An 11,682-nucleotide genomic window follows, 5' to 3' on the forward strand; every position below is an offset into this window, starting at 1 on the left:
TCCCTATTCACAATCACATTCTTAAAGGATCATATTGCACTTTCTGTTAGTGCATAGAACACACACAAGGGCTACTACAGAATAAGGGAGAATTTCCAAAAGCAGGTTTATAGGGGGGAGAACTACTTTGCTCTGGAAATGAAGAAATCTGCCACATTACTTTCTCCCTGCAAGTCTGCTTCAAGTTTTTAAATTCTGTGTTTCATGCAAGCCACTTCATTAACAGTCAGTGTCTGTTAATGAGCTTCTCTCCTTGAGCTCTGACCCACTTCTAAGTGTACTTTTGAAAGCTGTTCCATGTGAAAACTGCAGAGGCTGGAGATCACAGTATTTGGCCAGAATGTAGTTTGGTTGCATTTCAGACACAGCTTTGCTCTGATAGGGAATCGGCAGAGACATGCTGCCCCCTACACGTTGCAATGAGATGGCTTTTACATCACTTTCCCCAAGTGTGTTGTTGCTGCCCTACTTTCTTCCATAGGGCCTAGATCAAGATAGCGAGCTTATTTTCTTCTTGTGGTGTGAAACAGAAACTTGTTACATTCACAAAAAATAGCCCAGTGGTATTGGATGGCTGTATAGGAAAAGTCTTTGGGGAACGGGAGGGTTGCTATTTCTACATTTAAAGTGGCCAGGGCTGCACCTGAAAACACGTGTTGGGTATCTTACATTTCAACAGCTTAAACTCATGAATGCCTGCAGATAGTCACATGCTGTTTTCCATGCACACAGGCATTTCCTACTCCACCCTGGTTGGGATATGGTTATATATTTTTTAAAATTTTTGTTAAACGTTTATTGTGTATAACCATATATTAAGGTGACCAGATTGTCCCACTTTTGGAGGGTCATCTGGGGGTACCTAGCAAATTGTACTTATGTTGAAATTAAAATATATATATTACAATACTATGTTTGCGTTCTATGTGTTCTATGAAACTTTTGGTTGCTCCATATAGACCAAAGAACCCCCCCCCCCCGGTCAATGGTGTCCCGCTTTACCAATGTTAAAATCTGGTCACCTTACCATATATGGTCATGTCAAACAGCCCCCCCCCCTCCCAAAATGGCCAATGATAGGCCTGGAGGGGGTGAGAATGGGAGGAGCCCTGTGTGGGTGTGCTTCCCAACCATATTCTGCATGATCGTACCACTTATGGGATTTCTCGAAGCCTGAAGAATGTTTCAGGGGTTTCTCAATGGGAAAAGGTTGAGAAAGGCTGATGTAAGCCCTGGGACCCCAGAATGGGATACTCATTCTAGTTAATACACATTTGTTGTTGTTAGGTGCGAAGTCGCGTCCGACCCATCGCGACCCCATGGACAATGATCCTCCAGGCCTTCCTGACCTTTAATACACATATGTGTACTCATATGTCATAGGAAGCCAGAGTTTATTTCTCACTGGGATTTCTTTCATCATGCATGGGATGAATCTTTTTTCATCATGCATGAGAAATAGTGGTGAGATCAAGATCATGATTGTAGAAACAAACCAGCTTTATATATTTTAGCTGAACCGCAGTTAAATTTGTAGTCTGAAAATAAACTATTTGGGCATTTCCGCACACCAGTAAAAATAGCATTGCACCAGCTGAATCGCATAGCACTAAATATTATTATCACGCCTTCCATCCCCTCCTTACCTTTTTGCTGTCTCGCTCTTGTCTGCCACCTTTTCGTGCTTCTCACCCTCCACAAGTGCTGCTGGAAATGGCACAAGAGAGCAATATGTTTTCTATGCGACTCTCTTCCACCTGTCAATCAATCCAGGCAAACAATCTCTTTTCGCCATGCTTTAAAGATTCCACAATGCCCGCTAATTTTTTTAATTCATACTTCTGCTTTTATACACCTATGCATCTAATCATAGATGCATAGTGCTTTTTGAAAGCCACCCCTTATGGAATCACGAGTCTTGATACATTTAAAAATTAATCTTGGTTCTGATTTTTTTTTGGGGGGGGGACGTTAGAGAGGCATGTTATAACTTTGGGAAAAAAATATTTCTGGCATCACCTGCATGCTTTTCTGCCTATTTGTTGCTCCAGGATGTTAGCCATTTTTAAAAAGACATTCCTATCCCCGGGAACAAGGGAGAGGAGGCAAATGTGAGGGCAGGATGAGGCAGGTGCCTTTAGAACATTTGAGCCTCCATCCCTTCCCTCTGCTGGTTGCCTGCTGCTTGCTCTTCCTTAGCTAGTGCTAAATAGGTTGGGGGAATCCACTTTATGCGATTCCCCAACTAGCGCTTTAAAATGGAGGATGTAGCCAGCCGGTTATTGCCCAGACACTGGATGTTGGCGTCATCATATGGAGGGGGCGGAATATAATGAGTATCTAAAGGAAGCATTTCACAACATTTAACATGTGCGAAAATCCCCCTTTTTTCTTATATATCCTTGAAGAAGACCGAAATAACTTTCTGGAAACTAGCTCCAGACAACATCCCTGACTGTGGAGCCATGCAAAGCCATTAAAGAGTATTTATCTTCTTATTTAAAAGACCTCGATTCCCCTCAGATGTGTCATTTTAAGCCAAACCACAGTTACAGAGTATTTCATAATAATCAGGCAGCAATCCCAAACATGTAAGAGTATACAATTTATACACAATATAAATATGAGAAAGGTAATTAAAGTAGAGATTCTCATAATACCTTTATTTAGCAATATGAAAGTTGAATGTATCTACTCAAAATGTGCAATTTTTTCCATTAAAAAAAATCTACCAGTGCCTTCTGATTTTCAAAATGTTTGTCAGAAGTAATTAATCTCAAAGTAATTTGTGGTAGAACCAGTGTGGGAAGTAATTTCCATGACAAGAAATTAAAATGACAAGAACCTAAGAAACACAGAATTAAATCTTCAAGGAAAGATGATTAGACACACAACTCTTATAATAAATAGGTTGCCTGTAATTGGTTCAATTACTAACATGATTTTGAATTGTTTCTTCTTAGAATACCATATAAAAGGAATATTTTGCAGCCCAAAGCTGTATAATTCTATAAATAATATAAATACTATGTTCTGTGTACTGTCTGGAGGACAAAATGCATGATGATATACTAGTAAATAAAACTCATTTTTGAAAGAAAAAAAAGTGGTGTACAGAATTTCAGTGTTATTACAGTTTAGTAGCTCATAGGCCATATACCTAAGGTGTTTAGCATTGGTAGATCTAGCTTGCCAGATCTTGAATCAAAGATTTCAATGACCTCCCAGCATTGCCTAGAGCTGCCCAGTGCTACTGTACTAAACATTCAATAATTAGAAAGGGAGGGAAGAATTACTGCCACCTCTTGGTGTAGTGGTTAGGAGTGCAGACTTTTAATCTGGCGAGCCGGGTTCAATTCCCCGCTCTCCCACATGCAGCCTACTGGGCTCGCCACAGCACTGATAAAGCTGTTCTGACCGAGCAGTAATATCAGGGCTCTCTCAGCCTCACCTCCCTCACAGGGTGTCTGTTGTGGGGAGAGGAAAGGGAAGGCGATTGTAAGCTGCTTTGAGACTCCATTGGGTAGAGAAAAGCGGCATATAAGAAACAACTCTTCTTTCAAATTTCACTTGAAATCAATGGGGGGGGGAAGCGATGTTTTCTTTTGAGTTTTATAGACTGTCTACTACAACCAAAATGGCTCAGGTTTTCCATGAGTCACCCCCCTTCCATTAGGCTGAGCGGAACCAGTTCTCTGTCCTTGCTCTCTTTCTTTCTTTCCAAAGGTTGCCAACTCCCGCTTGGAAAATACCTGGAGACCGGGGGGTATTAGGTGAGTGTGGAGTATGGAGAGGGTAAGGACCTCCGCAGTGCAACGTGCCAAGGGTTCCTCCCTCCAAAGCAGCCATTTTCTATAGAGAAACTGATGTCACTCATCTGAAGATCAGTTGCAATTCTAGAAGTACTACAGCTCCCACCTGCTCCAAGCCACAATGTTTGTATGTGTGCCATCTCTTGTGGTCCGTGATAAGTAAAACATAACTAGTAAATGACAACCTTTCAAAGCTAACTTCCTTTAGTGAAAAATATCTGCTGTTGTAAGCAAAATTATATCTATTCAGGCCAACCCCTCCCCCCCCCCAAGGTCTGTTCCTGGTTGCTAGACGATTTGCACAAACCCATGATAATTTCTCTTCACAGAATTAACATCCTGTTTTATTCTCCTCCTGAAATTGTAATACTTTATAAATGACAGATTTGTTTGGTGAAGAATAATTACTCCTCAATGTATGCAGGCAGCAACAAGACAGGTCATAAAGTATGAAAGAGACATTATATTTCTAGTGACCTACCCCTCTTAGAAATTTCTGCTGCATGAATTCCCATTTATCCAGGTTTGGAATTCACATCCATGGGGTGGGGAAGGGGACAGGAGGCCAATATTATTTAGCTCCATAATTCCCTACAGGGATTATTTCCAGAGATTTGGAGGGGCTGTTCTTTGAGCAAATTGCACCAAAATTGCGGCTCAGCTACTGGTGCCTGTCCTTTAAATACCCACCAAGTTTCAAGTGACTTGAACAAAGAAATAGAATCCTATGGATCCCTAAATAAAGTGCTCCCAGCAAAAATCAGCCAAAGACACACAGAAAAGTCAAGCAGCCCCTGACCAAAAGCTTCTCAAAGCAGACAGAACCAACAAGCCCAAAGAACCTGTGCAGAACCAGGGAATCTTAGCAGAAATGCAGGGCAATGTGGCAAGCCGAGCGCAACAGATATAACCTGAAAACCCAACCCAATGTAAAATCAGAATCCCCCACACCAAACCAAATAGGAAAGCCATTTCAAGCTTACCTAATGTAAAATCAGCGAATCCCTGGAATCCAAGGAAATATCAAAACAGAGAATCCCCATCAACCCACCAACCTACACAAAGAACACGGCCTCTTTAGGAAGAAGTGTGGCCCAGTGCTAAAGAATCTGTTCCGTATGCAGAAGACCCCAGGTTAAATCCCTGGCTTCTCAAGTTAAAAGGACTAGGTGATGTGAAAGATCTCTCTGTCTGACACCCTGGGGAGTTGTTGCCAGTGGAAGTAGAAAGTGAAGGAAGAAGGGACTGATTCAGTGTCAGGCAGCCCCATTTATAATGTTATAAGGCTCATAGAGCTGATTTCAAAGCACAGTATCTAAGCTAACTCAGCCTGGTAAGCCAAAACCAAGCCCTGAAGAGGGCCCATTATGCATGGGGGGAATAGCGCGCATTCGGGGTGGAATGGTGGCGACTAAAATCACTGATAACGCATGGTGCCGACTGCAACCGGCCGCAGATTTGGTGCATGCCACCAAAAAAGCCGCGTTAGCGAAATGTGGAAGAAAGCGCAGCTTCTGAGTGATCAGGGCGCAACCAGAAGCAGCGCTGGGGCCGCCGCGTGCATAATCGGTTACTCTGGGTTTTGCCGCCGTTGCGTCCCGTCCCATGCATAAGCGGTTTGCTTCGCTTCTTCCCCCTCCGCGTTTTCCATGTGACCCGAAACCGCCGTTTCGATGGCCGTGCATAATGGGCCGAGTAGATACCGACAGAGACACACAGGAATGTTCAAGAAAGAATATTCATGGGAGCCTTTAAATGTTGGCTCCTGATATTCCCAGATATTCCCAAAATTTCCAGGATTTTTTGGAATCCATTTCCCAGAAAATCCTGGATAACATCTAGAGACCCAAATATATTTGGACTGGATATATCCAAATGGACATCCCTACATGCAAAGATGAGGGAAAACACATGATATAAATGTTGCTGTAATAATAACAGCAGATGTTTTACAATCTCTTAGGTGTTAATAGAAATAAACAACTCTGAAAAACCACATTGATGACCTCTGAAAGCATAGAGGGATTTTAGAAAGCCTGGTTCATAGAAATGCAATAATTAAAGATATATTTTTTTAACCAGGAAAAAATAACACCAGAACAACTTCAGAATCCCTAAACCAAATATTATAAGACTGAGGGGGAAAAAATCCATATCCATTACAGTCCATAGGAGTTTTTCAGTATTTTGATATTTACAGATTCCTTCTCCAGGGTGTTAAAGCTTTGAGCTGGTAAAGATTGCAAGATCCACATCTTTGGAAAATTTAACAAGCTTTCATGGAAAGCAAACAGAATAAGAATTAAGAGAGTCGACTGAGAAAGCTCAGGAAACACAAATGTTCTGTTTGTACTGTTGCTGGTTTTCATGACCGTTCGTCCATTTGAGCAGCATTATCCACAGAGCGAGATCTCAGTGCAATAGCATCACAGCGGGCAAAGAAGTAATTGAGCTGAAAAACATGTTAAACAGACCAGTACTCCAGACCAGGGCCAATTCTGCACACATAGGATAATGCAATTTCAATGTGCTTTGGCAGCTGGATTTTCCTGTGCAGACCAGGAATATCTACTTTTAAGTGCATTGAAAGTTCATTATCTGTTGTGTGCAGACTAGGTCCAGGTGGGAAAGCTCTTTGTTTCTAAGAAAAGTCAAGCATTCTACAAGCACTCACCAAGTAGCCATAGCAGGTGGCGAGTTATTTCTTCAGTCACCCTGGTGTTGTGGGAGTGAGCAGCCGGGCCACACACTTGTGCAGATGATCGCAGCAAAGGCACCCAAAGCTGCAGTTTGGCTGCTGACTTAAGCGATGGGGTGCAGTCCGGCAAGGCCTGGGGGACTTCTGCATGAAGGAAAAGTTGGTGAAACCTCATGCAAAACATCGTTGTTTTTCACATCTCTGCACAGGATAGTGAATTTACTGCGCAAAATGGATTTCGTCCTGCACGTTCAACCCCGCCTTAGGTGCTTTCAGCGTTTTTTCAGCATTGTTTTTGAAACTCACTTTTCAGTGACTTTTTTACTGCTGCCAGCCTCGGACACTGTATTGGAGATGCAGAGCTTCAGCCGTGTTATCCAGCTCCTCCCCAGTAACAACGTGCACCAATGGGTGACTGGACAACCCCTATTCCGTGTGTTGGCCAATCAGAAAAAGACCGCCTCCTTTTCTCCACTCAATGCATCACACGGCAATCTCCACCAGAGAGCGCTCACCTTGCAGGAGGGGGAGGCATTCCCTTCTCCACAATTACTTGGCAATTGTCCTGAAACCTGCTAGGTGTTTGCCTGCATTGATTTTCAGCTTCATTCTCAGTAGCTTGGGCCATTGGATATTAAGAGCCTGAAAAAAGTTTAGTTCATCAAACTACCTTTTTGGTTGCACCTTTTTAGCTTTCGCTCATGTTAACTTAATGGCAGTCAATCACTGCTATAGGAAAACAAAAAGAACCAAGCTTGGGGACCCAGTAAAAGCAGCCAGTAAAGTAGTAGCCATACTACTGAGGGTCAAAATACATGTTACATGTGACACGTCAGCTGAACAACACTGTGATGCACAAACCTTCCATATGTGCATATTCCACTGGTCAGACTGTGGCTTTCCTACCGCAGATATAACCAACAGACTTTATTTGGTAAGTGATCAAAGAGCACGAGCCATACGGATCCTACCCCCAAAAAAGCACCTACCTCTGTGTAAAAATAAGCACAAAACCCACCTACATATGCTGACATCTGGTGATCTCACATGTTCAATTTTTTCACCAGCTGTAGCTTCCTACCACATCATACACTTGCATGAACATACATACAAGGAGTGCCATGATGTGAATTAGTTAAAAATGTACTGCTTTCTTGAAAGCTGCTTGCCCACAGGTCAATGCAGAGCAGAAAACAATATACCTAATCAATTTTTTAAAAACATAAAAATCCTATATCTCAACTCCAGCAGAAGTGAATGATGAATTAAGCAGCAGGAGCAAATATTGTCCAATGTCTTTTCCGTCCCGCTGAAAGTGCCGCAAAGTTTGCTTTGAGGAGAGAATTCCAGAAATGCTGCATCATCATAACAACAGCAAGAACTGCTGCCCCTCCCCACTGATCTAATCTCCCATGAGGAAAGGATAATGAACCTTGGAAAGAAATAGCAGGAAAGCTGGTTAAGCAGAACTAGTTTTATTAATAGGGTGCTTCACACCTCCTGGATAGGCCATATTCCTTAAGGACAATTTTGAATGAGCCAAGGGCTAAACTGGGAGGCTGGGTTGTCCTTAAAGTGAGGATGCATCTAAGTCCACAGTGTGGGCTGATCTATGGCGTCCAGGACCAATACAGCTCCAAACAATTACTTCCCTGACTTAAATGCTGATTGTTTTGCCTGCTGTCCCGAACTTCAGGAAAGCTTTTTGACTTAAAAAACTACTAGTGCCCTATCTGTCCCCAGAGCACTCAACACAGTGGCATATAAGAAGTCACCTCCAGAATTGACTTCTATAACTCACTCTACGCAGGCCTTCACTTGTCCTTGACCCAGAAATTGCAGCTGGTACAAAATGCAGTGGCTAGGGTCCTCGGTGGCTAGGGTCCTCCCCCTCCTGCAAGGTGAGCGCTCTCTGGTGGAGATTGCCGTGTGATGCATTGAGTGGGTCCTCACCTTGGGGGTCCATATGCAGCCGGTGCTGAGGCAGCTGCATTGGTTACCAGTTGCCACACGGATCAAGTTCAAGGTTTTGGTCTTGACCTTTAAGGCCCTTCGTGATCTGGGACCCACATACCTGAGGGACCGCCTATCGCCTTATGCGCTTTGTCGTCTGAAAGTACTAATTTGTTGGTGGTTCCTGGCCCCTGAGAAGTTTGCCTCACTTCAACCAGGATGGAGTCTGCACGGGGTAGAGTCTGCACGGAGCTTTTTATTCACTCCCAGTCCGAATAAATTCCCGCCGTCTACACTGAATTCGATTTCCATTTTGATTTTGGGTGCTTTAAATTTTCCATCTGCAACATGTATGAGACCCTATCTTTCCCCCACAATATCCAGGAGTGGAGATAACTTGGTATAATTGATCCAGCCACTGAGATAGAGAAGCAGTCTGTCCCTGATTGGCTGGCTGCCAGTTCAAAGACTTCCTGGTTGCATAACTTTTCTCCCAAGTTTAATTTTTTCTCTCTGTTTCCCTCTGGAATCTGTTTTAAAGTGACTGCACTCCAGAGATTTGCCTCATTCTTTGAGAGGCTGCTGCTGGCTGGCTGGGTTTGGCTCCCCTCCCTCCCCCCCTCTGCTCGTTAAGAAAGAGAGGAGCAGTCTCATGCTGCACTAGGCTTCTCCACTGGCAGTCAAAAGAGGAGAAATAAAAAATGCCAGCTGGACTTCCTCCCCCCTCCCCCTCTCAGCTTCTCGAATCAAGCACAGAACACTTTATTTTTCAAGTTGGGGGAAAGTAATGAGGAAGACCCGGGTTCAAATCGATCTGAATTCAGCAGAATTGACAATAGAATAAACAAAGTAAGTGCAGAATCGGCCCAAGTAGTTAAGGGTTTTACAGATAACAATTGGCACCTTTAACATGCCCCACAGGCAAACTAAAAAGCAAAGTCACCAGAATGGAGCTCTTATGTGTAATTGCAGCCTACAAGCAAATTCCATGATTCAGATTTCACCAGTTGCAGCTTTTGAGCCCTCCCCAAAAGCAGTCCCACAGAGAACAAAACAGCCTAGCCTACAGTCCTGTGCATACTGACTTGGGAGTGAGATCCTTTGAACCCTGTGGGACTTACAGCTAAAATAAATGTATTTTTCATAAAAACGAGTGTAAATCCAAGAGAAATGCAGTGGAAGATGAGTGCTCAACCCTCTCTTTGACTTTCTTAGCCAAGAAAATGATTTCAGTATTGCTAGGTACGACCTGTTGGGCACTGCGTCGCAGAAACAAAACACTATAACCTTTGCCTGAAACAACTGGTGGCTGGAGAAATGGCAAGATTACAAGATGGTTAACAAATGTTTGCAGCACTTGAAAGTGGCCGCTGGCGTAATGACAAGCACCGTAAAATATGGAGCAGCAAGATAAATGCGAGAGCCAAGAAGTAACACAAACCCCAGCAGATGTGTGCAGAAATAAATGGTCTGGCTGCCATAACAGATTCAGATGTGTCAGAGTGGATTTATCTCCAAGCAGACTGTAGTGGTAGCGAATGGATAAAAGCTGCACAGGTAGATGTCCAAATCAAGAAGATGCTGGAAAAGGCATGATTAAATTTTCATAGCATTTAATAAAATGGAAATAACTGATACAAAGTTGTAGATTTGAATTGAAATCATGGAGAGGGGAGGCGAAGAGGAGGAATTAACAACTAAATCCACTATCCCCCCCCCTTCCCTCTTAGGGTTATGTTTACGGTGGTTCTTACTCCCTTCTTGGGTTATGAGCTGGGTGGTATAATGTTGCTGCTGCTTGGGTTGGTTGGGTTAGGTTGGGCTGTTCGGCTTTTTTAGAAGATTTTATTGTATTAGGGGGTTTTATGGGGGTTTTATTGTTGTGACTTGAACGAGCCTTGTGGGAGTGGCGGGCTATAAGTCCAATTAACAACAACAACAACAACAACAACAACACTGTTTCTAAACCAGGAAAGAAAAAGAAACAAGCATGCTGTCCTGCCCCCCCCCCCTTCCAGGCTTAATAATAGCCCAGAATTGGCTTTCACAACAGAAAGATTAAAGGGTTAGTCATTATTTCACACTCAGTATAAATAGCGTTGCCAAGACTGACTCAGGAAATTTGGGGGTGAAGCTCAGAAAGGATTTAATGCCATTATGAGATACTATACCCTGTGACATCATTGTAGGGTCATTTCTACCTTTCAGAATTCTAATTCTCTGCCTTACATCACAGTGATGTCAGTATGCTGCTGGGGAAACTCTGGGATTTAGGGAAACCTCTATGGTTAACTATAGAGTTCTGTTGAAATTCCAGGACATTCCAGCATTGGCATTCCAGCATCTCTGGTGTATCACTGGCAAGAGCCCTTGACAACGGGAAGGTCCCCACACACACTGGTTGCTAGTGAGGACCTACTTTGGAGGGAGTTGATCTCTGTGAAGGGAGGTGAATCTGTCTGACCTGAAGTTGGTCAGGGATTACAATCATTAGAAGCCAACTACTACAGCTGTGTTCCAGCCTGTTTCTTTCTTTGAGAGTTTTGCCCAGTACAGATGTAGTGTACATGTATTAACTGTGTTTTGTTTTCATAATTGTTCTTTGACTCCTAGAGGGCTTCTGCTCATACAGCACATTTTCCCCACTTTCCATCCTTCCCCCCAACAGGATTTTTGGAGCCACTTCAGTCTGCTGTAGCGTGTGAGTGGAAGCCTTACTACACATGGAAATGAGTGGAAATACAATATTGTACCACCATATTTTCTTGCAAATCTTTGTTGCACTTTTAATAATGAATTGTCCAGAAGAATCTTAGTTAAATTCAGTGAGAGATATACTTACCGTATATATTCGCATATAAGCTGGCCCGCATATAAGCCGAGGCACCTAATTTTACCACAAAATCTGGGCAAATTTATGGACTCTCATATAAGCCGAGGGTGAGGAATTCAGCAGTTACTGGTACATTTACATTAATTGAGGCACCAGTAGGTTAAATGTTTTTGAATATTTATTTCAAAGAAAAACAGTAAACTAGCTCTGTAAGTGCAAAAGAGGGCCAGCAAACCAGAACAGAACAACAGTACCCGAAGTTGGCAACCTACTACAACAAGTACAACAGCTACCAAACTGGGAGAATGGTCAACTCTAACTACAACTGCACTGCCCCCCTCAGAACAAGACACTGAAATAAAGAACTGTTAAACTCAACACTGAAA

This window comes from Paroedura picta, chromosome 6 (genome assembly GCF_049243985.1).
Source record: "Paroedura picta isolate Pp20150507F chromosome 6, Ppicta_v3.0, whole genome shotgun sequence".
NCBI lineage: Eukaryota > Metazoa > Chordata > Lepidosauria > Squamata > Gekkonidae > Paroedura > Paroedura picta.